Source organism: Suncus etruscus, chromosome 2, assembly GCF_024139225.1.
Source record: "Suncus etruscus isolate mSunEtr1 chromosome 2, mSunEtr1.pri.cur, whole genome shotgun sequence".
Taxonomy (NCBI): domain Eukaryota; kingdom Metazoa; phylum Chordata; class Mammalia; order Eulipotyphla; family Soricidae; genus Suncus; species Suncus etruscus.
Window position 1 is genome coordinate 144,910,985 of NC_064849.1, and position 25,398 is coordinate 144,936,382.

At 35.2% G+C, this 25,398-nt stretch overlaps 1 protein-coding gene across 3 annotated transcripts in view; it reads right to left on the reverse strand.

Moving 5' to 3' along the window:
- MEF2C (myocyte enhancer factor 2C) overlaps positions 1-22,541 on the reverse strand; it is a 167,836-nt gene extending 145,295 nt beyond the window's left edge. For 2 of the 3 annotated variants that reach the window (XM_049769136.1, XM_049769135.1), the window contains exon 1: positions 22,441-22,535. The gene's annotated coding sequence lies outside the window, so the exon portion shown is untranslated. Of the gene's footprint in view, positions 1-22,440 lie in introns of all 3 variants that reach the window. The other variant, XM_049769137.1, reaches the window with a different exon arrangement.
- Between the last annotated feature and the right edge of the window lie 2,857 nt (positions 22,542-25,398).

The window sequence follows — 25,398 nt, forward strand, 5'->3', positions numbered from 1 at the left end:
TCACCTTATGATATTTACTGACTTGTAAATCACTGATAATTCACTAATTGAATTCAATGCTATATGCTTAAATTTACCGAAGGTGATAATTTTCTAATTGCATGTGTGATGTAAATGTATTATCTATTTGCAATAAATTTACTACATTTTATGACATCCAAAAAAATTAATCCATGAACTTTAAGTTCTCAGCCTTTTAAAACTAAATTACTTCTCTATTCCAGGCACTGGAAAATGATACAACCTAGCTGTGTATCCCAGGTTGCTTTTCTCATTCCCAATTTGACACTGGGCAGATTTCATGAAAAATCCGGTTTGGTTTATGGAAGTAAAATCTAGTAGCTAGAATGGAAAGGCTGCCTAATCGTTTGGAATTTATTCCTCTATATAGCTAAGACCACCATCTAATTCCCCTGACATAAAACTGGAAGTGGCTCATTTTATAGTTAGGCTTGCTATGAAATAAAGAACACTACTACATGTAACTTACAGAAACTAGAATATTTTCTTGTTATGCCTTGCCTTTTTTCTTTCTTCTAATACACGCACATAACTGGTGTCTATTTATGTGTGTGCAGTGACGTGTGTGTATGTTGTATACATGATGACAAAGACAACGTCTATTTTTTGGATACTGTGTATTTTTTTTTTTTTTTTTTTTTTTTTTTTTTGGTTTTTGGGTCACACCCGGCAGTGCTCAGGGGTTACTCCTGGCTTCATGCTCAGAAATTGCTCCTGGCAGGCACGGGGGACCATATGGAACGCCGGGATTCGAACCAATGACCTTCTGCATGAAAGGCAAACGCCTTACCTCCATGCTATCTCTCCAGCCCCAGGATACTGTGTATTTTTAAGGACACAATTTGCTATGTCTTACAGATTTATTCCCTTTCATTAGAGTACACTTAAAATATTCTCCTAAGGGTATAATATTCCTTAAGTACATTTTCTATTTAGGTGTTTATTTTTTTTAATTTTTTTTATTTAAACACCTTGAAGGTGTTTATTTTAAAGAGAAAAATTAAAAAAGAGATACCACTTAACATTTTTCAAAATCAACTTTTGTAGGCGAGAGAAGCTGAGTCTATTAAGTATTCTTGCAGTGGTATGTCAGTGTTGGTGCTCTTCTCCCTCATTCAGAGCTTGTTCTGCATCCCTTGTCAAAACAAGGAATTGCAGGGGAGGACCTGGATCAAGCCGTCCTTCCTTTCAGCTGTGTGTAGGAAATAGGGTGTAAGTGGGTGTGAAGGAGGAGCGAGTCCTCCAAGTTACGTCTGATCCAGATCTGTGAGGTTTTCCTATTATAGCAGAGAACAGCAAATTTAACTAGGTCCTCCCATTTCTGGGAGCACTCTAACATCATTAGATCTCCCCAATTTTGACAGAACATATGGTACTCTGAAAAGCTCTGGGCAGCTTCTTCAAAAAGGGAGGCAAAATTAAGACTATGGTTTACCACATAAGTAACACATAGTCTGTTATGCTTTTACAAAGAATAAAAAAAAAAAACTTTTCCAGAATGGTACCAGGATTTAACTCATCCTTTAAAACTCACCTTGGATATGTAGATTGGGCTGAGCAGGGAGCATTCCAGATGTTGAATATTCCATCACTTTAGTATTGGATGTACCTTAAACATGCCTGTAGTTCAGCATTTATCACATCACATTTATACTTTTTTTTTGTGGTTTTTGGGTCACACCCGGCACTGCTCAGGGTTTTTTCCTGGCTCCGTGCTCAGAAATTGCCCCTGGCAGGCATGGGGGACTATCTGGGATGCCGGGATTCGAACCGATGACCTTCTGCATGAAAGGTAAATGCCTTACCTCCATGCTATCTCTCCGGTCCCACATTTATAATTTCATATGGCATATTCATATTATCCATCTCACTGAATTCTCAACACAGATTTTATTTTATTTTTATTATTAATTAATTAATCAATTAATTTAATTTGAGTACAGCGGTGCTCAGTATTATTCCTGGCTTTGCACTCAGAAATCACTTCCAGGAGGCCAAGGGGGACCATATGGGATGCTGGGTATCGAACCCAGGTTGGCCTTATGCAAAGCAAATGCCCTACCTGCTATGTTATATCACTTCTGTTCCCCAACTATGATTTTGAAGTCTCTTTTATATTCCCAATAACTACCAAGTGTCTACCATTAAAAACACAGTGAATTAGGCCCAGAGAGATAGCACAGAGGCTTTTGCCTTGCAAGCAGCCGATCCAGGACCAAAGGTGGTTGGTTCGAATCCTGGTGTCCCGTATGGTCCCCCGCGCCTGCCAGGAGCTATTTCTGAGCAGACAGCCAGGAGTAACCCCTGAGCACCGCCGGGTGTGGCCCAAAAACAAAAAACAAAAAACAAAACCAAACAAACAAACAAAAAAAAACAACCAGTGAATTAGTTGAAAGTTTTCAAATTGCTTCTCTGTTTAACTTTCAAAATGAATGTACAAGATTTAATCTTGTCCTCTAGACAGCGATTCTGCACTCAAACTTTATCGTCAAGTCACCCCAAGTACACTGTGAAAAGGCAGTGCCCACAGAGCAGGCCAGTTTATTCTGAAACTAGAGGAGTGATGGAGGCATCAGTATTTTTAAGCAGTCTCCTTTAGAACCAGGACTAAAAACAGTGTTTTAAAGCCACTGCACGGGGTCCAGAGAGAGCAGGTGGAGCAATTGTTTGAATGCCTCTAACATGGGTTCAATCCCTGACACCCATATGGTACTGTGAGCCAGCCATTACTGGGTGTGTTCCCAAAACCAAACAAAAGTCTCTGCATAGAGGCCACCCACTGCTTCAGACATAAAACCCAGTCACAACTTATAAAGAGATCTATTACAGCCTACAGTTTTTGAATTGACTCTGTTTCTGGAAAATTTCTAACTGATTTTAGATTTTGGACCAAATCAAAATTTCTGAGAAGGCTTTTGAAATGCAGTTTTAGCATGTCATCATAATCCTCCTCTGAAAATATTAATAACTTTATATAAATATCCTTTAAACAATTATTCAATAGCTATGCCATCATCAGTTCTTGGATTATCCAGGCCTGTATAGTAAATACTTGTTTCTTGTATATTTAGAACTCAAAAAGATACTAAATATAAATCAGGGGCTTTATAGAGTCTTAAGAGTGTGTTTGACTGCTGGAAGACTCCAAAGATGGAATTCTAATGACTCTAGTCAAAATCACATTAGGGAGTACACATAACTTGCCTCTGTGGTTTAGGGTTATAAAGAAAGAAATGAACACTGAGCATCACTGGTGCCACTTTTACCACACAAAACTTGAAGTATTCCCAAAACCAATAGCCGCTACACATCAACATGGAAGTCATTTATCATTGTAACTAACCAAATAATTCCAAACTACACATTGAATACGGGAATCTCCAACTCATATTTTATATACTTATTTATATTGGGGGCCACACTCGGCAATTCTCAGAGGTTAATCAGGAATCACTCCTAGCAAATTCAGAAGACTATATGGAATATTGGGAATTGAACCCAGGATGGCCACATGCAAGACAAGAGTCCTAACCTCTTTGCTAATTGCCAAGGCCCACAAAATCACATTTCGAATAAAATATTTTAAATTCGTTGGAAACAGAATATTGCATTGTTTGCTCAGTAGTCCACTTCAGCATTTCTCAACAGTGAAATAATACAAAACTAACTACAGGTACGAAAATTCACTGTGTAAATTTGACACGAATATTTTATGTTAAAGATATGGTAATCATTAATTATGATGTCCAAAGCATATACATTTGTTAATTCAGAAACCTGAGTTTTGTTTAAACTTAAGCCATCCCTACTTCTAATCAAGAGCATAATGATAGGAACAAAAAACACACAAGAAAACTAAACTGTTTATTGGAAAAAGAAAATTCATATTTTCCACAGTAAAAATTCTGTTACCCTTTCTTTTTAAAATGTCTTTTACTGAGGCTGGAGCGAAAGCACAACGGAATGGCATTTGCCTTGCACACAGCTGACCTAGGACAAACCTGGGTTCTTTTCCCCGCGGCATCTCATATGGTCCCCAAGCCAGGAGAGATTTCTGAGCCCATAGCCAGGAGTAACCTTTCAGCGTCACTGGATGTGGCCCCAAAACCAAAATAACAATAAAAATAATAATAATAAAAATAATAATAATAATAATAAAGTCTTTTACTTAACACAGAAAAATGTGGTTAAAGACTAAGTCATGTAATTTGATGAATAGCTTTAAATTTTTAGATATTCAATTAATTTATTTTATTCTAACTTGTACATACAGATTTATTTTATACTAGTCTCTGGTTTTCAGGTTTATCTATTTATTTTTCATTTAAATATAAAGAGAAAGAAACCGTGCTTGAATTTAAATTCTCTGGAATATCTCACTTAATCAATACAATTAGATAACTCCTGAAATTTATTAATATTTACTTGAAACTCTGTCATATGGCTTACATTCTTAGATTAAAACTATGTAAAATTCTACAGTTCCTAAAAGTTAATATGAAATATGCTTTGGAGATGGGAAACAAATTGAGTTACTTATACAGAGATGACATAAAAATAAGTAAGATAAATAAAGATAAATTCAAGGGGCCAGAGGCATAGTCAGCAGGCAAGCAATCCTTGGGATCACAATTCTCTGTCCAGAATGATCCCTAAGCACAGAAGCAGGAATAAGTTCTGGAAAATGCTATGTCCATCCCCAAAACAAAAAAGCAAACAATAAAATTAAAAACATATTAAAGGTATGATCAGGGCTGGAGAGATATTGCAGTGGTTCACTCTAATTCTGTTCCCATAGCTGCATACCAATATCAACCCCTTAGGTAATATCAATGACCTGGTCAAGATCATTAGTGATACCTGACTACAGAGCCAGTAGTAATCCCTGAGCACTGGCAGATGTGACCCAATCCTAAGTGAAATATTGACAATGGACAATTTATTTTCAAAACAGTGATAAAACATTTGCTGTAAAAAGGGCCAGAGAGGGGCCGGAGAGATAGCACGCAGGTAAGGTGTTGCCTTGCATGCAGAAGGATGGTGGTTCGAATCCCGGCATTCCATATGGTTCCCCAGAGCCTGCCAGGAGCGATTTCTGAGTGTAGAGCCTGGAGTAACCCCTGAGCGCCGCCGGGATGACCCAAAAACCAAACCAAACCAAACCAAACCAACAAACAAAAAAAGGCCGGAGAGATAGCACAGCAGTAGGGCATTTGCCTTGCATGCAGCAGACCACGAACAGACTGGTGGTTCAAATTCCGGCATCCCCTATGGTCCCCCTTGCCTGTCAGGAGTGATTTCTGAGCACAGAGTCAGGAGTAACCCTTGAGCGCTGCTGAGTGTGACCCCAAAACTAAAACAAACAAACAAAATAAACCCCACAAAACATTTGCTATAAAAAGATGTATCAAGGGCCGGAGAGATGGCACAGTGGTAGAGCATTTGCCTTAGACGCAGAAGGATGATGGTTTAAATCCCAGCATCCCATATGGTCCCCCAAGTCTGCCAGGAGTAACCCCTAAGTGCTGCCCGATGTGACCCAAAAATCAAAATAAAAAAAGTATTTTATAACCAATAAACTATATAAACTATACTTTTTCTTTTAGGTTAATAGGTAATTATTTCATAGATCAAAAATTAATTCACTTTTTTTTCTTTTTCTTTTTCTTTTTTTGGTTTTTGGGCCTCACCCAGTGTTGCTCAGGGGTTACTCCTGGTTGTCTGCTCAGAAATAGCTCCTGGCAGGCACGGGGGACCATATGGGACACCGGGATTCTAACCAACCACCTTTGGTCCTGGATCGACTGCTTGCAAGGCAAACACCGTTGTGCTATCTCTCTGGGCCCTAATTCACTTTTCTTAAAAGAAATAAGTTAACTTATTATACAAATGGCATCTGGGTCATCCTAGGATTACTAAAAACTTTCCCAAAGATGCAACATAAAATTCAATTTTGATAGGTGAGTCATTTTTTTGCTCTAGCTGTTTACATATAACATATAAAATTTAGGTTTAGTGAAAATAATAGTTTTACTATCTGAAGTTTTGGCCTTGCCAATAACAAAGTGAATATCTTTAGACATGTGGGTTTTTCAACTTTTTCATCTGCAAAGGGAATAGTAATAGTTTTTATCTGTATTTTGTTAAAGTCAATTGAAGAATAGAGTTACTATCACTAAGTTCCATCCTCTTAGGACATTATCCTAATAAACGATGAAACAACAAACAGATAAAAGGTAAGCCATTATTAGCCATGATTTTATTACCTCAAACTTATAATACATTTCAAATTAATGACATTTTTTTCACATATCACTGAATTAAACTTATTAGAGACATCTTGAGAGGTGATCTTCGATTAAAGTAAAAGAATTCCTAAGTCATAGTTGAAATTATCAATTGTATTTATAGAAGATCAGTTTTATTTCCAACCACCAAGCCAACAAGATGTGAAAACCAACTGGTCAACATATGTTGATGCAGATGGAGAAACGATACAACTGTCTTTAAATTCTCTAAAGCAGGCTGAGCAAAGAACCTTCTGGTCAGTATAGTCCAAACTATCATTACGCGTGCTGTAAGACTCTTGGATGGGTTCTTTCAGTCTATGAATAAAACATATTTTGGGACAGTGCTACAAAAATGATCTGTTTTTACTCCAAAAAGGTCTATGACTAAGCAAACGTAAAACAAGGATTACCTCGCAGACACAGAGTGATATTTCCTCATGCTAGAAATTTGAGGCAATTGGCAAAAATTTTAAATATTTTTGGGATACAAAAATAAAGTTCATATCTTAGTTTCTATCATAGAGGGCCAGGGAAACTAAATTTCAAAATGAGTCTTTATACAATTAAAAAATTTAGAAAAAATATTTTATAAGGCATTACTAAACATATATATTTTAAGTCTATCTTTTTTTTTAGAAGATCTGGTATTTAAAAGCATTTATAGGGTATTTTTACAAGTTCTGTGACTCTCACTAAGAAGAGTAAGCTTAACCCCCAGTGAAATTTAGAATTGTATTTACACTTGGAGTGATAAAGGACTTTAAGGATTAGTCATAGGATTAGTCACTTAGTATAAGTATAAAATAAATTTACCTATGGAGTTTTGCCTCCAAATCAAGAGAAAGGAAAGATCCTTGTTGTTCCCCTCTCTTGTGTAACTTCTTGACGCTGTCAGCTGTTAGCAAAATTTCTCAGGTAGTTACCTAGCTGTTAATTCTACCCGAACCCAACCAGTAATGGTTCAGAGGGGAACAAACAATGAGAGAAATAACACTTTTCCACCAAATTTTCTTTTCACTTCAACTACCTATGACTCTTTTGAGTCATAATCAGAGCAGGGTGTCAGGGACACATCTAGGAGTTTTAGTGAAGTCATGTGGTAGGCATGTACTCAATCACTTGAGTCAGAACTCTGGTCTTTGGGACTGTCTTTTTAGACCAAGAGAAAAAACACTGAGGATTGTAAAAATTAAGCAATTCAGTACCAACACGCAAATCAAAAGTCAAAGTAATTCTGATAAGTCAAGTCATGGAAAAATTAAAATGTTGGTAGAAAAATAAGATACACAGAATTGTCCTTTATGACCTATTTTAAATATATGATCCATGTTCTCATCATTACAAACATTACAAAGACAATATATAATAGGTATATAGTTCCATATCTGTTTTTATTAGTTATTTTGGGGGGGCCACACCTGATAGTCTTCAGGGGTTGGTTACTCCTGGCTCTGAGTTTAGGTGTCAATCCTGGTGGGCTCAGAGGACCATATGGATTCGCAATGAGTGAACCCATAAAGGTCGCATAGAAGGAAATGCTCTACCTGCTGTATTGTGTCTCCAGCCTCTACATTGCCATATCTGAAATGTAATTTATGAGGACTTCTTTTTTCTTCTAGTTATTCTGAAAATTTACCCCAACCATGTAATGCAACCTGAGATAGAATTGAGTAATTGTTATGTGACAAGAGTCCATAAGTTCTAAGTAAATAATTTCTTAAAAGTATATTAAGATGTTTCCAAAACTTCACTTAATTTATAGATTAAGTCAGTTGTCTTATGTGAGAATCTATCAATTTTATATTTAGAAAAATTTATTATAGAAATTGTGGCTTAAAATATATTTCACTGGGACTGAAGAGGTGTGGGTAAACACTTGACTTACACAAAGTTGACACAGGTTTGATCTCCAGCACACCATATGGTTCCCTTAGCCCCACCCAAGTGATCTCTAAAAGCAGAGCCAGGAGTAACTACTGAGCACAATCAGATATGGCTCCCCCAAAATATATTTCATACTTTTCTTTATGTAGAATGTAATAGTTTTAATTCATATGACACTGTTTTAATTAATTTATGTGTGAAGCTTAACAGTTTTTTTATTGAAATGTATTTAGAAAGATTGTGAGGGGAAAGATGGGAAATAATGTATGCTTAAGAGAGAAACCATGGGCCTGGAGAGATAGCACAGCGTTGTTTGCCTTGCAAGCAGCCGATCCAGGACCTAAGGTGGTTGGTTCGAATCCCAGGCAGTCCCGTGCCTGCCAGGAGCTATTTCTGAGCAGACTGCCAGGAGTAACCCTTGAGCACCGCTGGGTGTGGCCCAAAAACCCAAAAAAAAAAAAAAAAAAAAAGAGAGAGAGAGAGAAACCATTTTCTCCAGAGTGGAAGTAGACAAGGAAAGAAACAGAGATAAGCGAGACATGTGTTCAAGGAAGAAAACAGGCTCGAAGAGCAAGCCTGAATCTTATATTTATATAAGTGATAATACATCAATTTAGCTTGATAATACTCATTTCTAACTCATGTTAAAACTTATGGTAAAATGTTTTAAGTTTCTTGTATCATGAGCTGCTCTTCACATCAAGGTTTTTGTTTTTTTAATTTTAAATTAGCACTTATATACATTTAAATACCTTTTGGGAAATGTTTAAATACCATGATGTGTAATGAAATGTAAACAAGTCCATTATCTATTCATGATACATATACATACATTTTATATATCTGCAAGGTCTGTACCTACCATACATATGTAGAATTTTTAAATCTCAAATTCTTCTAACTTACTAAGTGCACCATTTTGGAAAACAATGCAGATACTGCTAAAACTGTTAAGTTTTATTAAGGATCATAGAAATTATTCTCTATGAAGAAGACCAAAAAACTCCTGAATTTTTAGGAACAGTAGCTAGAAAGTAGGATACTAATAAACAGTAAATTCAGACATTTTAGATCGTGAACTACAAGGAACTTTGTAGTATTTTGAGAAAGTATAATTTAATAAATGTCTCTGCAGGAATAGATTTGAGTTTGATAGTTTTAATGCTTTTGGTTTAACATTTTGATATTCAAATACTTAGGGTGGTATTTTTAACTATACCCTAAGTCTATTACATTGTTTTCTAAATAAAGCTTTAATTTGAGTAGAAAAGGAGGTTGACTTTAGCACACAATAGAATAATGATTATGCAGTTAATTCACTAATTGGAAACCTATTTTTCAAAAAAATTCCTTGGCGTACCTGAAACATTCTTGTAAAAATAAAGCTGCTTTTATATTTATGTACCATATATTTTATTCAACTTAAAATGCTTGTGAACTTTCAGGAAGATACAGATTTGGTAAAAAAAAAAAAAAAAAAGATTGGAAGAAACCTTTGGCCTATCAATATTATAAAAGTTTCTTAGAAATCTCTTTAGGGCTGAGTACAATAAAACTAGGGCAATGCATATATTCTCAGTTACTCTTAAAAAAAACTGTAAAAGTGACTATAGTGGCATGTTCTGACACATTCTTTTCATAAACCGAACCCTGTTAGTGACAGCAGAACAGATTGTGTGCATCTGCTGGGAATGAGCCAGATGACAGTGGAAAAATGCACATGGATACCTTGGCACAGTAAATAAAAAATGAAGAAAAAAAGACCTGGAAGAGAAAGTGCTCAACTTTAATTGAAACATTTTTTCCAACATGATGAACTTTATCCAACCACCTCTCGAAGCCTGTCAACTTTACTTGTAAGAATGCTTTAAAAGGATCTTTTGAATGTTTGAGCTGCTTTTTCCTTTCATCATTAAATATTGATATAGGTATTGTATTATTTCTTCAAACTATGGAAAACAATACGCATTAAGGTAGATAAAGAGGCCAAATCTCTTCACTACTGTATGGTAAAAGAATGCTTAACCTCCAAAACCCCTTGAGATTCGGGTCCAATTTTAAATATCTGGGTTAAGTGTTGAATTGTGCAGATATTATATTGCCAAGTGCTAAAGATGCCATTGTCGAATATTCTGCAAATGTGACTATTGCCAATGCTGCTTGCACTCAATAGTGCTACAATATTTTATTTTCTGCTGATCAACCATAGCATTGTTTAAACAGTTGGCTCAATATAAGAAGTCCATACATAAAAACATGTGTGCATCTATAAATCCTATCAAGAAGTTCTCTGGGATGCTGTGATTACAATGAAAATTTATTCTATACAGTATACAATGCAAATTTTAAACTGGAGATGAAGTTGTTTAATAGATTAGTAGTCTGACTGAAGCAGCTGCAGTCAAAAAAAAATCTGGTGATTAACAGCCATTTTCCAGTAATCATAACCCTGGAAAGGGCTAGTAAGCAGGGGGAGGGGGTGCAGATGGGAATAATTCTCTAAGCCCATGTGCCTTAGAGGGCTCCATCATCTTCACGCAGACTTATTATTATTATTATTATTTTTAAATTAAAGCTTTTAGAGGCATCCTTGATTGCAGTGTTGGGAGCTGTCCATGCTGTTTTACCATAGGGAAGTCCACTCTGCAAGTATTCCTTGCACTGAGCACTCTTTAGCCAACCATTAAAACAGAGTTAGAAAAGAAAGCCGAAATGCAAGGTGCACACTAGAGGGGCATTATTCAAGAGAGTGAGAATAATTTCAGGTGGATAGATCTCCACAGGCTGTCTAAATGGAACAGGTCTCATCAACATAACTTGTCACCCAAACAGATGAATTTCTCCACAAAATTAAGTGACTATAAAAGCTGATCCAAAAGTAGTAAATAGACTCTTACACTAGAAATATTCCTATTTTCATCCCCATATATCTATGTTATCAAAAGGTGAAATCATCGGCAAAATTAAGCATTTTCTTTATTACTTTACTGTACTCTCAGATGAAGAGAAGTGTCCAAATTAGTAAAGTTAATTCACCCATCATCTCAAAGCTGATAAACAGTAATTAAAACAAACAATCCTTAAAGCCTATTAAAAAGAGTGTCATTTAATTATTTTAACTTTCAAATAAAAGTGTATTTTACCTTTATGTCTAAATACGATTCATTACTTTAATAAAAGATTTAGACTCCCAAGAGTTTAGATATAAGAATTGACTCTGAAGGAACATAAAGATGAATAAGATAATGCCCATTCTGCATGGATAAATTTTATTTCCATCTACAATCAAAATTATACCATGATAAGAAAAAAATTAAAAAATATTAAACTTAGTCCCACGTTAAGTTTAACACCATATGGGAAGTTCCTTCTCTTTTATCCCTTATTTTCCAATAAGTATTCCTACCTTTTAAAAACAAATAAAAATAAAAATAAAAAAAAATCGATGTACCATCAAAAGTAAAAAGTATCAATGCTAAGGAAATATATTAAGAATTCATAGTGAGGAGTTTTCACTAATAAAGTCATCCAATAAATCTGTATCAGCAAGTCCTCCAAAGAAAAGACTATTAAAAATAAGTATTTGGAATTCAGACCTTCTAGTAAATGACTCTTAAAATTCATGATTTAGAATTTAGAATTTAGATTTTGTTTGTTTTCATTTTTAAAACCAGTATTACTTTTAATAATATCCTATCTATTAAAGAATTTCATTTTCTTGAAGAAAGATATATTTTATACTTAGCAATCATTAGCCTTGTCCTTGCATTGCTTCAGATAGAATGAGAAACTTGCCCTGAAAGTGACCCGATTTTAATGTTATCAAAGAATTACTGGTAAAATTTTAAAAAAATGATCCCAGCAAAGTTTCTAAATAATCATTAGTAGGAAGATAAAACTATTAAAAGTATAATGCTCTGATAATAATTCATTAGTTCCTGATTACTTTTATACATTGTATATATATTTTATACATCTAGTTTAAAAGTCTAAAACAGGCGGTATTATTAGCCCCATTAACAGATGCTGAAACTGAGGTTTTTCCTCCAATTTTAGATAAAAGAGAGGCTAAATTTTGAATCTGTTGATTGCCCCTTTTAACGATCAACTATCACTATTGCATATGAATTGTTTGTCTACATGCATAATCAGATAAATGATAATAAGTATAACAATGAGATCTCAATTTAAGTTTATTAGTTAAGAGTCACTTCTTTTCCTGTATTCATCTGCATCCTTTCTTGTGTATTGTTCTATTTTCTCTGTTCTTCCAGACCTATAACCTTCCACACCCTCATCATCACTACACATTTCCTTGAGCTTTGGCTCAATATTTCATAGGATATCATAAAAACCCCAACTTGGTTTTTAAAATTGTATTCTGTCCTAACTATCACTATTATTTGGAAACTGTACCACTATTACGTGCATTCTGCTATCGATGTACCTATACCAATTCTAAAGCCATCAGCGGTTCTTTATAAAGACAGGATTCACAATCTTTTGTTTTAAGATAATTGTTTAGAGCCCTTTCATAAAGTGATTAGATTATGAAAGCACCATATCAATCTCTCAGGTGTTAGGAGATAAGATAACATCTGAAACACAATCAATGACACAATGTGTAGTCAAGTTAAATGTGCATTTATTTTTACAGTACCAAATCTTTTGAAGAAATGAGAGAAATCAGGTGAGAATCCAAGATACATGAAAATGGAAGGCATAGGGTAAAAATAAAATATTTTGTTCAATTGTGAAGTAATAAATTGGGACAAGGGTAAGGTTGGGAGGGTGGTATTGATCATGAAGAACTCACTCTAACTCAAGAAAGACAGTCCTAGAAGGACCCTGCCGATTCATTTCAATCAGAAGAACTCAGGAAAGTTAGACATAGAACTGAGAGTCTTTCTGGTCCTCTGAAAAAATCTATTAACAATATCGTGGGAAGTAACTATTTGGTTGATGTAAGAGAAAACCTGATGCCTTTAAGATAGTCAAATGATTTCTTCAAGCTCTAACTCAAGTAGTCTTTCAGTAAATATTTATTTTAGTAACCAGGTTTGCTAGTTTTTATGTAGATAAGAAAAATAATCCTGATTGAATTAGATTTGGATTCATACCTTTTCACACTTTTATTAATAATTGCAAAAGAAAAAACTACTGTATTAACAGATCATAAGATCTCTACTTAAAGACCACCCAACAACTTAATAACTCTTCAACTGTGAATAGAAATTAGGCACCTTGAAAAAATTCTTGTTTTGATTAACAGCTTAAATATTTTTAATTCTTAGTCTATTAAATCACCACTATGGGAAACTTTAAGAGATTCCCCTTTTAATCAGTAACAGTTTTATAACATTTAAGTATCAAATTATTTTCTATTGAAAAACTCATCCACTGTAATACTTAACAGCTGAAACATTACAGTGGTCCAATATGTTTATCAAGGATTGATATTAATTATCCTATGGTTTTGGAGCATGCCAGTAATGTAAAGTAGTGCCATATCTTAAATTAAAGCACAGTTTCAGTTAAATCTGAGTTTTTAAAATCTCCAAAGTATATGAAACCAATGTCAAAATGTACTGCTTTGTGTGTGTATATATATATATATATACATACTAATATATATACATACTAATATATATATATATATATATACATACTAATATATGGAAAAATCAAGCCTAACATTTTCCCCCCTTGCTAATGGGCCTTGAAAATGTGCCAGACATGGCTGGGGTAGTGGGAGCTTGTTCATAACACCTATGGCAAGAATATGCCATTGTGACGAAACTCAAAGCTACCTTTTACATTTAAATGTGCTGCATTTTCTTAATACTTTTTTTTTTAAGAAAACAATGGCTTTCACAGAAAAATAATTGCTGGATATTATATATAATTAATACTATATTTCTTACTTATTTTTTCTTAAAGAGAATAAATTACATTAAACTCAATCTGATTTGCTAAATTTTATAGACACAATAATCGGTTTAGTAGGTGCATGTCTACAAAGTGTATATCATGTTTACACTTTTTGTATAATCAAATCAATAACAGTTTAAAAATAAGTTTGAAATATTTATTTGTGCTAGGACTTTCTACTTAGGACTTCCACTTCTCTTATGCAGAAATACATTTTTACAAGAGAAAGCTAGTATTAGAATGTGTGATGGCAATAATTTGACTACACCACACGAAGATGAGAATTCTGTTACTGATTAAAGGAACCATGGCACCTAAGATTATTTCTGAATAGAATTTAAAAAATTTGTGTTGGTAATAGTTGACAACAGAAACTGCTAAATAAACATAAGCTTAAACAATTTTTAAGAGTTATATTACAAACAATAGGAATTATTTTTAAGACTACAGTTTTACATACAATGATTATGATGTAGATCCTAAGTCGGTTTATTTTGCCCGGAAATAAGCACATTACTTACTTGAAAGTGGACTTTTCACATAAAGAGCATAAACCAAATCTGAAAACTAAAGTCTGCATTCTTTTTTGTAATCTGTGTTTTGACCTAGTAACCATTAAAAGCGTGAGTGTTTTTCAATAAAAATTACTGTAGAGTCACATATTGTGGTGGAACATTGCTATTTTCCAGAGATAAGTACAAAAATCACTCATGTTAATTTGCATCACAAAATGACCTAACATATCTGGACTATAATGCACAGGCTTCATTGAAAAGGAATCATTCTATTTTTAATCTCTGCAAAACAAGAAAAAGAATACAGACATTTGATTGGATCTTGTGCTGGGGGAGGGTGGAAAGGAAGCAGGTAAGAGATTCATATTCTATCTTATACCTATTGTTCTATGCATTTTAAACTACTATACGGGAATGGTGTGGGGGGAGAAAACATACTGAATCCACTTAGCTGTTAATGTCTTAGTGATTTAAGAGGCAGAATTTTCAAGTTAAAGAAGGGAAACATGCTTTTTTCCTTTCCCAAAGTGACTGCTTGGGATGAAGGCCCTTGCTCCTTAGCCTACTCCAGGGGGAAAAAAGGACATTACTTGGGGCTGAAATCACTCTGAAACAGAAGAGAGGAAGTTTATGATGTGGCACCGGGTGCTATATCTGATCTGCAGCCAGGAAGTTTTCATTTTGTAGCTCAGCTTGGCAGTACCTGCCCTGCATATTCAGAAAGAAAAATATAATGGCACTTTACCTGAGATGCTATGGAAGCTACAAAGAGGAAAAAAAGAGTTTATTTTTCTTTCTTTATGCTGAATATAATTACTATTTTTTTAAGAAGAAGGAGCTGAAACTATAGTAACTGGAATCATGTTTTTTTTTAATCCTCTTCTTTTTACTCTCCTCAAACTTCTATCCACAAAGCCACTAGAGTTAAATGGTACCTTTACAGTACACCTACATGAGGGATAGAACTTAAAACATTAGCTTCGACACATCTTTTTGTTCAAATATAAAAAACTATGGCAAAAAAATTTAAAATATAAGAACATTAACTTCTTAAAGTATATGTCCTTCTGTTTCGAAGTGTGTATTTGTATGAGTTCATTCATTAAAGAGAATTTTTGACTGCAATTAGGTAGTGGGTCCTATAAAGGCTTCCTTGTGTGCCATGATTTCTAAAAATAAAATGCTCCAGTGAATATTTCTGCTAAATAATCACATCTTCAAAATTACTTTAAAGAAATCCCAATCCCTCATGTTACATTAAGCAATAATACTTGCTTTCCATAATAAGCCTTGGTTGTACACCTTATGCGTGGTCAACAATTAATTACATGGCTTAAAAAAAGTCATGTTTACTCTCTTATGTAGTAGACTAATTTCCTTGTCTGTCTCCATTTATTTACATTAGTGAATCTATTTTCTGATTTTGCAAATAAACAAGCATATCTACACCAAAGCTGCTTATCTTCAATTTTGGGATAAGATGCATTTTCTTGCTATCATTCTATATTGCTGAAAAAAGGAATTATAGCCATGGGGGAGGGAAGGAAGGAGGATATTTAGTTGTTTAAAAAAAAAAACTTTCATTTTACCTAAAAAAAAAAAAGTGTATCTCCCGCTATTCTGAGTCAATATGCTAGAATTTATAATTTCAGAGAACAATTTCTATGAATTCTTCAAATACATCTTATCAATCACAAAACAGAGGGAAAAAAAAAGAGACTGTGATCAAGATGATGCTATTTGGAAAAAGCAGGTTTTCATCAGGAATTGCTTCTAAGATCAGCTTCTCCAAACTCTAAACAAGTTTAAGCTATTTTATTTAAATTCTTATTTGCAGATTTGCACTGTCATTCTAACTTGGATTGCAACCACTTGCAGGATAAACAGCATTGCTTCATTCATTTCAAATTTACAACATTAAGAATTAATAAAGTCTACAATATGTGCATTATTAAAGAGTAATGATGCCTGAAAAAATCTGCCTTTAATATGTTTGTGATTTTTATGCTTTTTAATGTCACCAGTTTCCTTTGTAATGCCCTCAAAAGATTATCTTTGTGTGTACCATAAACTTTGCTTACACTATGTGTTATTAACAAATAAAGACTTATCTTTGGCAATAGCATGACAGTATTCAACTGGCATTATGGTGATGACAAAACATGCTACTCATATAATCACCTGAAACCCCAAAATGCACTTATATAAGAAGTATCACATAACAACCAGGCTGAATAGGAACATGGCGATTTTATATATATATATATATATATATATATACATATATATACATATATAAATAGTTAAAAGTTTAAAGATTACAAAAAGGTAAGACAATGCCAAATCAGATACTCTTTTATAATCATATTGTTAAATGTACTTTATGACAAAATTGTTTTATGTATACAGACAAAAACAACTAAATAAGAACATCAATGCTATCTACTAAAAGTAAAGCATACTAATATCTTTGTGTCTCACTATATATTTAAAATAAGGTAGCTACTGTTGAATTCTTGATTTCAGCAAGGCCAAAATTAATTCTTGCTCACTTTTTAAGTCATTAATTTACAAAACTTTCATACACTCTTTTCCACATTTAGCACAAGAAAGGTTATCAGTAAGTGGTGAAAAAAAAAACTGAGTTTCTCTTGCTCACCAACTACAGAAGAGCATTAGAAATTCTGCTTTTTTCTCATGCTATTATTCACTTACACACTGCATATTTGCTTCAATTCTCCAAGGGAAGAAATGTGGCTCTTGTGGGAAAGGTCCACCCCTTTCTACATGTTTGCTTCCTTGAACCAAGAAACACACCCCCTTACATTCTTTGAAATGGATCCAACATGCAGAGAATTATAATAGCATAGTATTGACCAAACTAGAAAATCTTAAATGAAAACCAAATAGTTTAAGGGCTGTGCTTTTAATCAAGAGAACTAAATGACACATTTCTAAGTAATACATATGAACTATATTCAAACTAGGAGTTACATTTGGATGCTCAGAACACCTGTTCTGTGCTGGTTCATGAATGTCTCATGCCCAGAGATATTGTAAGAACTGAGGCAGAGGCCCATAAATATATTCTTTCAGTGTATCTTTTAAACCTGTGACCCCTTCTATAAATATTTAAAAAAAAACTATTCAGAAAACCAAGTCTTAACTTTTGTAAATATGACCAGTCAGAAAGCTTTTTGAAAACACAGAGATGCAAGAATATTGACCATCTTCACTTTACACCTTAAAGAGAGAAAACTCACACCGAAGTTGGTATTCATTAACTTCTACTTCATTAAGTCTATTTGTCAGGCATGAAAACCTACATTCAACAAGTCTTCTTTCTACTATGGAGAATCATACATTTCAAGACAGGATTTGATTTATATTCTCTATGTGCAGGAATTTGTGCATAGATATTTACTTTCATATTTCTTAAGCCTTTTACTTCATTCTACTTTTACAGCAACATTTGAAGTGTAAAGACAAAGAGCATCAACATTTCATCTTTAAAAAAAAACACTTAGTATTTAAATGGAATGGTTAGCACCACTAATATGTGCATCCGGCATTCACAGAGAAACTCAGCTATGTAATTCCCAGGCCTGCAAGATGAAAGCTTTGCTATTCTGCCTAAGTCTTTTACTTGGCATAAAAGTGACTAATTGATAGTGAATATATAAACTGGAACTGAAGGTAATAAAACTTACTAAAACTTGTACGATATTGTTATGATCAAAGAAAACCTGAAAGTATGTGCCATAAATCCACTCAGATGAAACATCTCATTCACTAGAATTTCATACCTCATAATCACGCACAGAAAATTAAATACATAAATATGAATTTTATGTATCAATAGAAAAAGTAGGCAATGAAAATACAATGTTTACATTTATGAGTGACTCATTAGTGTTTTATTGTGTGAAACACTAGGAGGCATCAGTTGGGTAGAAAAGGACCTCAATTTTTAAAGAAGCAAGAAATTATTGCAAAGTTGTATCCGTAGGAAGTTGGGGCTTTCCAAATGTTATTAGGTAAATCAAGAACTTAATTCTCTTTAATAAATTCTCAAAACACTGTATTTTCTGTAAAAAATGATTTCTGTACAATGTATACAAAATAGATTTATCTCTCTATTTAAAATCATCTGACCGGAGACAATGTATCAAAATCAACTTGATATATTTGTAATACATGGTCCATGATTATATTAATGTGCTTTTTAAGAAAATATATTTTGTGAGAGAATAACTATTGACTACTATGCATTACTTACTTAACATCATATATACAAGTACATTTTATTTCCTGCATATTTTTGTGCTCTTACTACCTCTAAAAATGCTTCAGTCTGTTTATTAAGCTTTATTATAATTGCTTATCATAAGAGTACAGAACTTGGTGTCTAGATTCTGTGACAGAACTTAAAACAGAGGTAATGAATAAAAAAAAGGCTTTTTCTCTTTCTCTTACTTCACTAGTGAAAGACTGTCATTTGAAAACTTGAGATTTCCCGTTTGAATGGCTCTTCATAAAGATGAAGCAACAGGGTTGTGGTGCACTTATCTGACAATCATTTGAAATTGGAGTGTCTTGTCATTCCTCAACAAGCAGCTTTTATCTCTGACCTATCAAAATAACATGTGAACTGTGTAATCCGCCTTTTGTAAAGGTGCACAGGCGATATTGTCGCTTCTGGTTTTATGAATCACTTCTGTAATCTGGTTTGATTTCCTAAAAATGACAGAGCTCGGTGAACACACAGGCTTCACAGAGCACAAGGCAGTCTAAGCAATCTTTAGAGTTAGCAAGGTACAGTGCTGAGGATGGGGGTTCCTAATCACCTCCCCTTCCACATGTATGTAGCACATAGATTCAACAGCAGTAATTCAATCTTTCCTTTGTGTCCAGAAAAATCAATACATGTATAAAAAAAAAGCATATACGTTTTTATATGTTTTAGACATTGACTTGTCTGACATTTTCTCTGAGCATGTGCTTGTTTAAAAAAAAATGGAACTTTTTCAATGATTTCTATAAAGTCCACACTCTGACCTTTAATTGTATAGGAAATCCAACCATGTCATTTGAATCATATTCTTGATTCTCTATTTAATAACTATTTTCTTGTTGCTGGTATACAAGTTTAAATGTTGCGGCATAGAGATTTCCCCATTTTTGTCATTTTCTGAGATTTTAAAGACTCAAATACACCGCATGTATAGTTGAGAAATAAAACCACAAAATACAGTATAATAAATAAAGAAAGTCCTGAAATATAATATTAACATGCTGGAGAGCTATCTAACTCAGTTATTTAAAAGAAATTTAAATGTAATTAATTACTTATCAGGAATATATGAGTGAAATATTATTCAATTTATGATTTGGTCGAATGACAATCAAGAAAGAAATTCATAGAAACTTGAAAATCATAAAATATGATGGTTCATTAGAATTCAATTTTAGAACATCAAATAGTGTTTCTCCCTACTGAAATGACCCATTTCCCCCAAATTTTGAAAACTGAGTATCTTTACAAAGAAGAAATGAGGCAAAATACGGTAAGTCCTTGTTGATTAAATATCATATATTTAATGTTTCTGAGCTTCTACTTTGAGAAGTTAATTAGAGGAATGCATACTTTAAAGTATGAACAGCTCAGAAAAGGTGGGAGATTGACTTTTTATATTATGAAGTGCTCAACTGTTATTCAAACTTAGGAAACAAATTGCTATTTCATAAAATTCTTATCTTTAATATTGTCTTTTAACATGTTCCATATACATGCACAATATTCAGAATATACATAATGTAATTAATGAGACAAGTAAAAGCTGACTTTAGTAAGAAGGCTGGAAAATATGGCTTCAATATTCTGAAGTTATGAGAATGACATTGGTAAGAAACAGATTTTTACTAAGTTTAGTAAAACTAACAGATTAAACGCCATCTATTGTCTCTTTAGTTGACTGGGGGGTTATATTTTAAACAAACATTAAGTTTAAACTTTTTTTGATGATACGCTTAGAATTGAGGCAGGAGTTGGATATAGAAAATCAAATGCATTCTCCTATCATCACTAGAATGAGAGATTTCGGAAGTAGTTTTTCTTCTGGAGACAGGATATTACACAGGTACATCTTATTTTTACCTGTCAAGTTCTGAGTCCACTTGCTTTAGAACTACCTCTTTTAATTGAACAAATTCAGGTATACACTGAAATATAGTACTGTGGCTTATGAATTGCATTATATTTATCTGATGGAGAAACCAACAAACAAAAAACTGCCCTGCCATACTGGTACATAGTGAACGCTTTTCAGATGCTAGCTCATACTGACATTCTTTCAAAATTTTAAATAAAATATTTCAGTTTCCTACTGGAAATTGTTAATCCATTTAAAGTTAAAATTTAGTCTGCAACAGAGGTGAAACGGGGTTCACAGGTGGTCACTTTTCCATGTCCTACCAAGTCACTAGGGATTGGAGTTATTATACTCTACATAAACATCTTTACTTCATAACCACAATTCCATTGCAAGGTGCCAGTGAAAAAGAGGTTGGTCACTTTTTGACTGGAATAATGAGGTGGCTGGAGTTCCTTTCATAACACTTAGAAAATATAAGTAGTCACTGTTTCACAAGACAGTTACGATTAGAGGTAGTATCAGATTTACAATAGTAAAATGCACTTTGTGTCAAAGCAATTATCTACTGAGAACCGGTTAAAGAACTGGCAGAGAGCCTGCTTCTACTCATTATATTGTCAGCATTTACATATAAAGGTATTTTATACAAAAGACATTCCTGAATGTAAAGAAAATGGTTTTCCCCAAAATGCTAGCTACTGGACAGAGAATAGTCAGAAACATTTCAGATGTCAAGTTTCCTTTAATGGCCATATTCTGGGAAGAAGAAAATGAGTATGAATTTTAAGTACTTGCATAATCTTTAATAAAACAATAAACACTGTGCCATGTTTTAGGTATAATCCCTTGTGACAAACTTTATCACAGAGTTTGATAACTTTCAACCAAAGCCCTCACAGAGGCAATTTAAGCTGATTTTTAAACAGCTATGCATTTGACTTGACCTAAACAACTGCGTCCTAAACTGACATCCAATGTGATCTATTGCATGGCCAGAATCTGTGTGTGTGTGTGTGTGTGTGTGTGTGTGTGTGTGTGTGTGTGTGTCCAAACCAATTAAAAAAGTCTTCTATCAAGCCATCACTTTGGGGAAGAAAAGGAGATGCACAAAAGTATACGTACCCAGACAGACAGCCATGTGTTAGCTCAAACTAATCTGAATATTGGGTGGTTCAGAAGCACAATTCAAAGCAAATCGGAGTCTTGGGGAGAAGGGGGGGGCACTCCCAAGAGCATCTTTCCACAGTAAACTGCTAAATCTTATGGCATGTGCTTCAAGGTCATAGTACATACTGTGAAATATTAGATTTCACCAGGCTCCACGCGCCACACCATATCAAACATGCTAACGAAGTGAACTAACTTCATGAAACTTTAAACAAACTGATAATGACAAGAAAGAAGGAGTCAGGAGCGGACCTCAAAAGCTGATGTCAAACGGAGAGGACTATCTGAAAAGTTACTTGGATCAACAAACAAGGAAACGAATGCAAAAAAAGGCACCACTAGCCTGAAACTTCCAGCTTTCCAAAAGGCACAAGGATATAGCCCCGGTGTCATGGAATATCTTAGTACATATTTTTCAGAGACAATAACCAGGCTATTTCTATTTCCTGGGGGGAAAAAAATGTCAGAGGTACTTACATGAAGGAAGACCAGATCAGATTAGTCCTTGGGGGTGAAAATTTTCCTTTCTTAAAGGAGAAAGAGAGAGACAAGAAGAAGAAGAAAAAAAATAACAATGATCTTTTGACTTCGTCCAGCCTGGAAGTGCTTCTCCACCTAATTCAAACGTGCAGCCGCGACGACCCACACAGAACCTTCCAAATCAATCCAAAAGCAGCCCGGAGATGTCTGGGTGTACGCGTGTGCTTAAGTGTCTGACTGCGAGCAGAGCGAGAGCAGAGAGAGCTGGAGACGATGTGTGTGTGTGCGTGTGCGCGCTTGGAGAGCGCGCGCGGGGGAGGCGCGCGCGGGACGGCGCATTCGCGCGCTCACAGGCCGCTTGGAGGAGGTGGAGGAGGAAGAAGAGGAGGAGGAGGAGGAGGAGGAAGAGGAGGTGGTGGAAAAGGAGAAGAAGGAGGAGGAGGAGGAGAAGAAGGAGGAGGAGAAAGTGGCTCTCAGCGGCCGGCCGGGTTAAAAGTAACCAGACTCGTCCAGAAAAAAACTGTGTCCAGGAAGGAAGTGACAGAAGACGAATAGGAAAGAGAACCGCTAGCAGCCTTTGAAAGCTCGCGTAAAAAAGGCGGGGGGTGGGGGGCGTGGTGCAAGGAGATTGGGAGGGGGGCAGGCGGCGGGGGTGGCAGGGAGCAGGGGGCGCACAGGCTGGGGTTCTCAGCCGCGCGCCCGATGCAATGCCTCTTGCCTCCTTCTTTATCCTCTATTTGCTTTTTTTCCCCTCCTGGCCTTGGTTGGCTCCCTCTGTCTTTTTATTTTATTTTTTTTCCCTTGCCCCCTTTCCGTTTCTCTCCCGCACAATTCCAAACCGTTAACTCTTCTTTGCGAGCTGGAGAAATCATCAGTTTCACTCTTGCAAAAAATTAAAAAAAGAAAAAAAAGGGGGGGGGAGGCGGGACTAGACCTCGGAGCCTTTTTAATAAAACAAACAGACCGCACTTCTTTCTCTCTCTTCCTCACCCCTCCAAGCCTCCACGAGATTGATAAATTACTCCAGCACACTACTTTAATTATGTATATGGTATGCAGAATAAATCACTGAACATCAGTACCTCAATCAAGCACTTTTAAATGATAATTGCATCTTGGTGAATCAATCTTTTTTTTTTTTCCATGCCTGACATTTTACTAATTTTAGTTTTTTTTTTTTTTTTTTTTTTTTACGGTGGGGTAATGTCATGGCACATGCCACACGCACCCCTAATGACAATTCTTTATTTGCACGAACGCAGACAACAAGGGCGAAGTGGCGGCTCCCTTCTCCCTTGCTCCCCTCCGGGCGCTGCCTCGGAGGGCGCTTAGAGAACTGAGTCTCTCTGGCTGCCGCGCGCGCACTCCCCGGGGATGCTGCGAGCCAGCCAGCAGCCAAGTCCTTCTAAAGTCGGGATCTTTCTTCTGACCAATAGGAGCGCGACCCTAATAGTTGTTCTGGTGACTTTTTCTCCCCCCACGTTTGAACACGCGTTAACCATTTCGTTCTTCCACCGGTCAGAGCGCTCCTCCGTTATCCACGCGTAAAAGCCACGGTCCAGCCAGGATGTCTGCGAAGCTGGATTCCAGCGCGCTTTTCCGGCAAGCCTGGAACACGCGGGTTTGGGCCCTGCAAGGCTAGAGGGTTTTATTTATTTATTTATTTTTAGAAGAGCCGGAATGTTTCCCAGGGTATTAGCAATGAATATAATAATAAAAGAATTAGCAGCGTTTGCAATCTCTACTTTATCGTGGGGGCCCTGAACTTTCTAATCAGTTTGGAGGTATTTATTTACCGAGGTGGCGGCTTCCTCGGAGAAGTCCCTCTCCCTCCTCCCCTCTCACTCTATCTCTACCACACCTTGCTGGATTTTATCCAGGGGATTAGCCAGGAACCCAAAAGCCACTTCCCAAATGCATTCCCTATCCGGGCGTTCAGGACTTCACTTAATCCTGAAGAGTTTCAGCTGCACAGGAAACAGAAATGGAGATTGATAAGGAAGATACTTAGGTGAAGGTTGAAGTAAGAGTAGACACTTTAACTTACCCTCTCCCAACATTGCCCTCCAAAGAAAAGGTTAATATTCAAGATTTAGGAAAGACTACAAGGGTTTGGGCACCTCCCCTCCCCAGGCAATTATACCACGCCCAATAAAGATCAGCAAATATACCAACTAGTGCATAAACTATAAGGAAAAACAATGACATGGCAAGCTAGTGGAACTACAAATTATACACAAAATTTAAAAAACTAAATAGAAGGAAATACATACTATGAAAGGAGGAAAGGAAAATGCACTGGGGAAATAAAAAATGATGTGCAAGAGTAGACAATAGTTTACTGAAATATCTAGCTAATTAAAGATTTTTCTTCCTCACTTAAAAAATTCCTTCCAGTACTATGTGTTTAACCCAATGACTAGTTGCATTTCCTGTTAAGTTCGACACTGTGCCTCTAGACTATTTTAATGTATGAAGACTGTGTGATTCCAAAAGTCTGTCTGCTTCACTGTTGGGGCTATTTGGTGTGAGTAGTTCTTCTTAGAACAATGTAAAACATTTAAGACCGCCTTAAGGCTTCACTTGAAAAGAGAAGGTTGATTTTTACAAGCAAAAACAAAATGTGAACCATCGTGAGGCTACTCACTAATCACTTTTGCGACTATCAGCACAGCTAAGATGAATCTTCTGCTTTCTCGATATGAAAGCATAGCAAACTGTCACGAAGCAAAAACCATCTGAAATAGTATTTCTTACACATTAATATCATAATATTTTGTTTACCTGTGAATTTGCTAGTATCATGAATTCATTAAATACAATGACAGATAATCTATATCAGGCTATCAATCAAGGTACAACTTCTTAAAAATTAAAAACAAAAGGCGCATAAATACTTGACATGCTAAGATGTCTATATATGATGATAAGAATGGAATTATTTTTCCCATATGC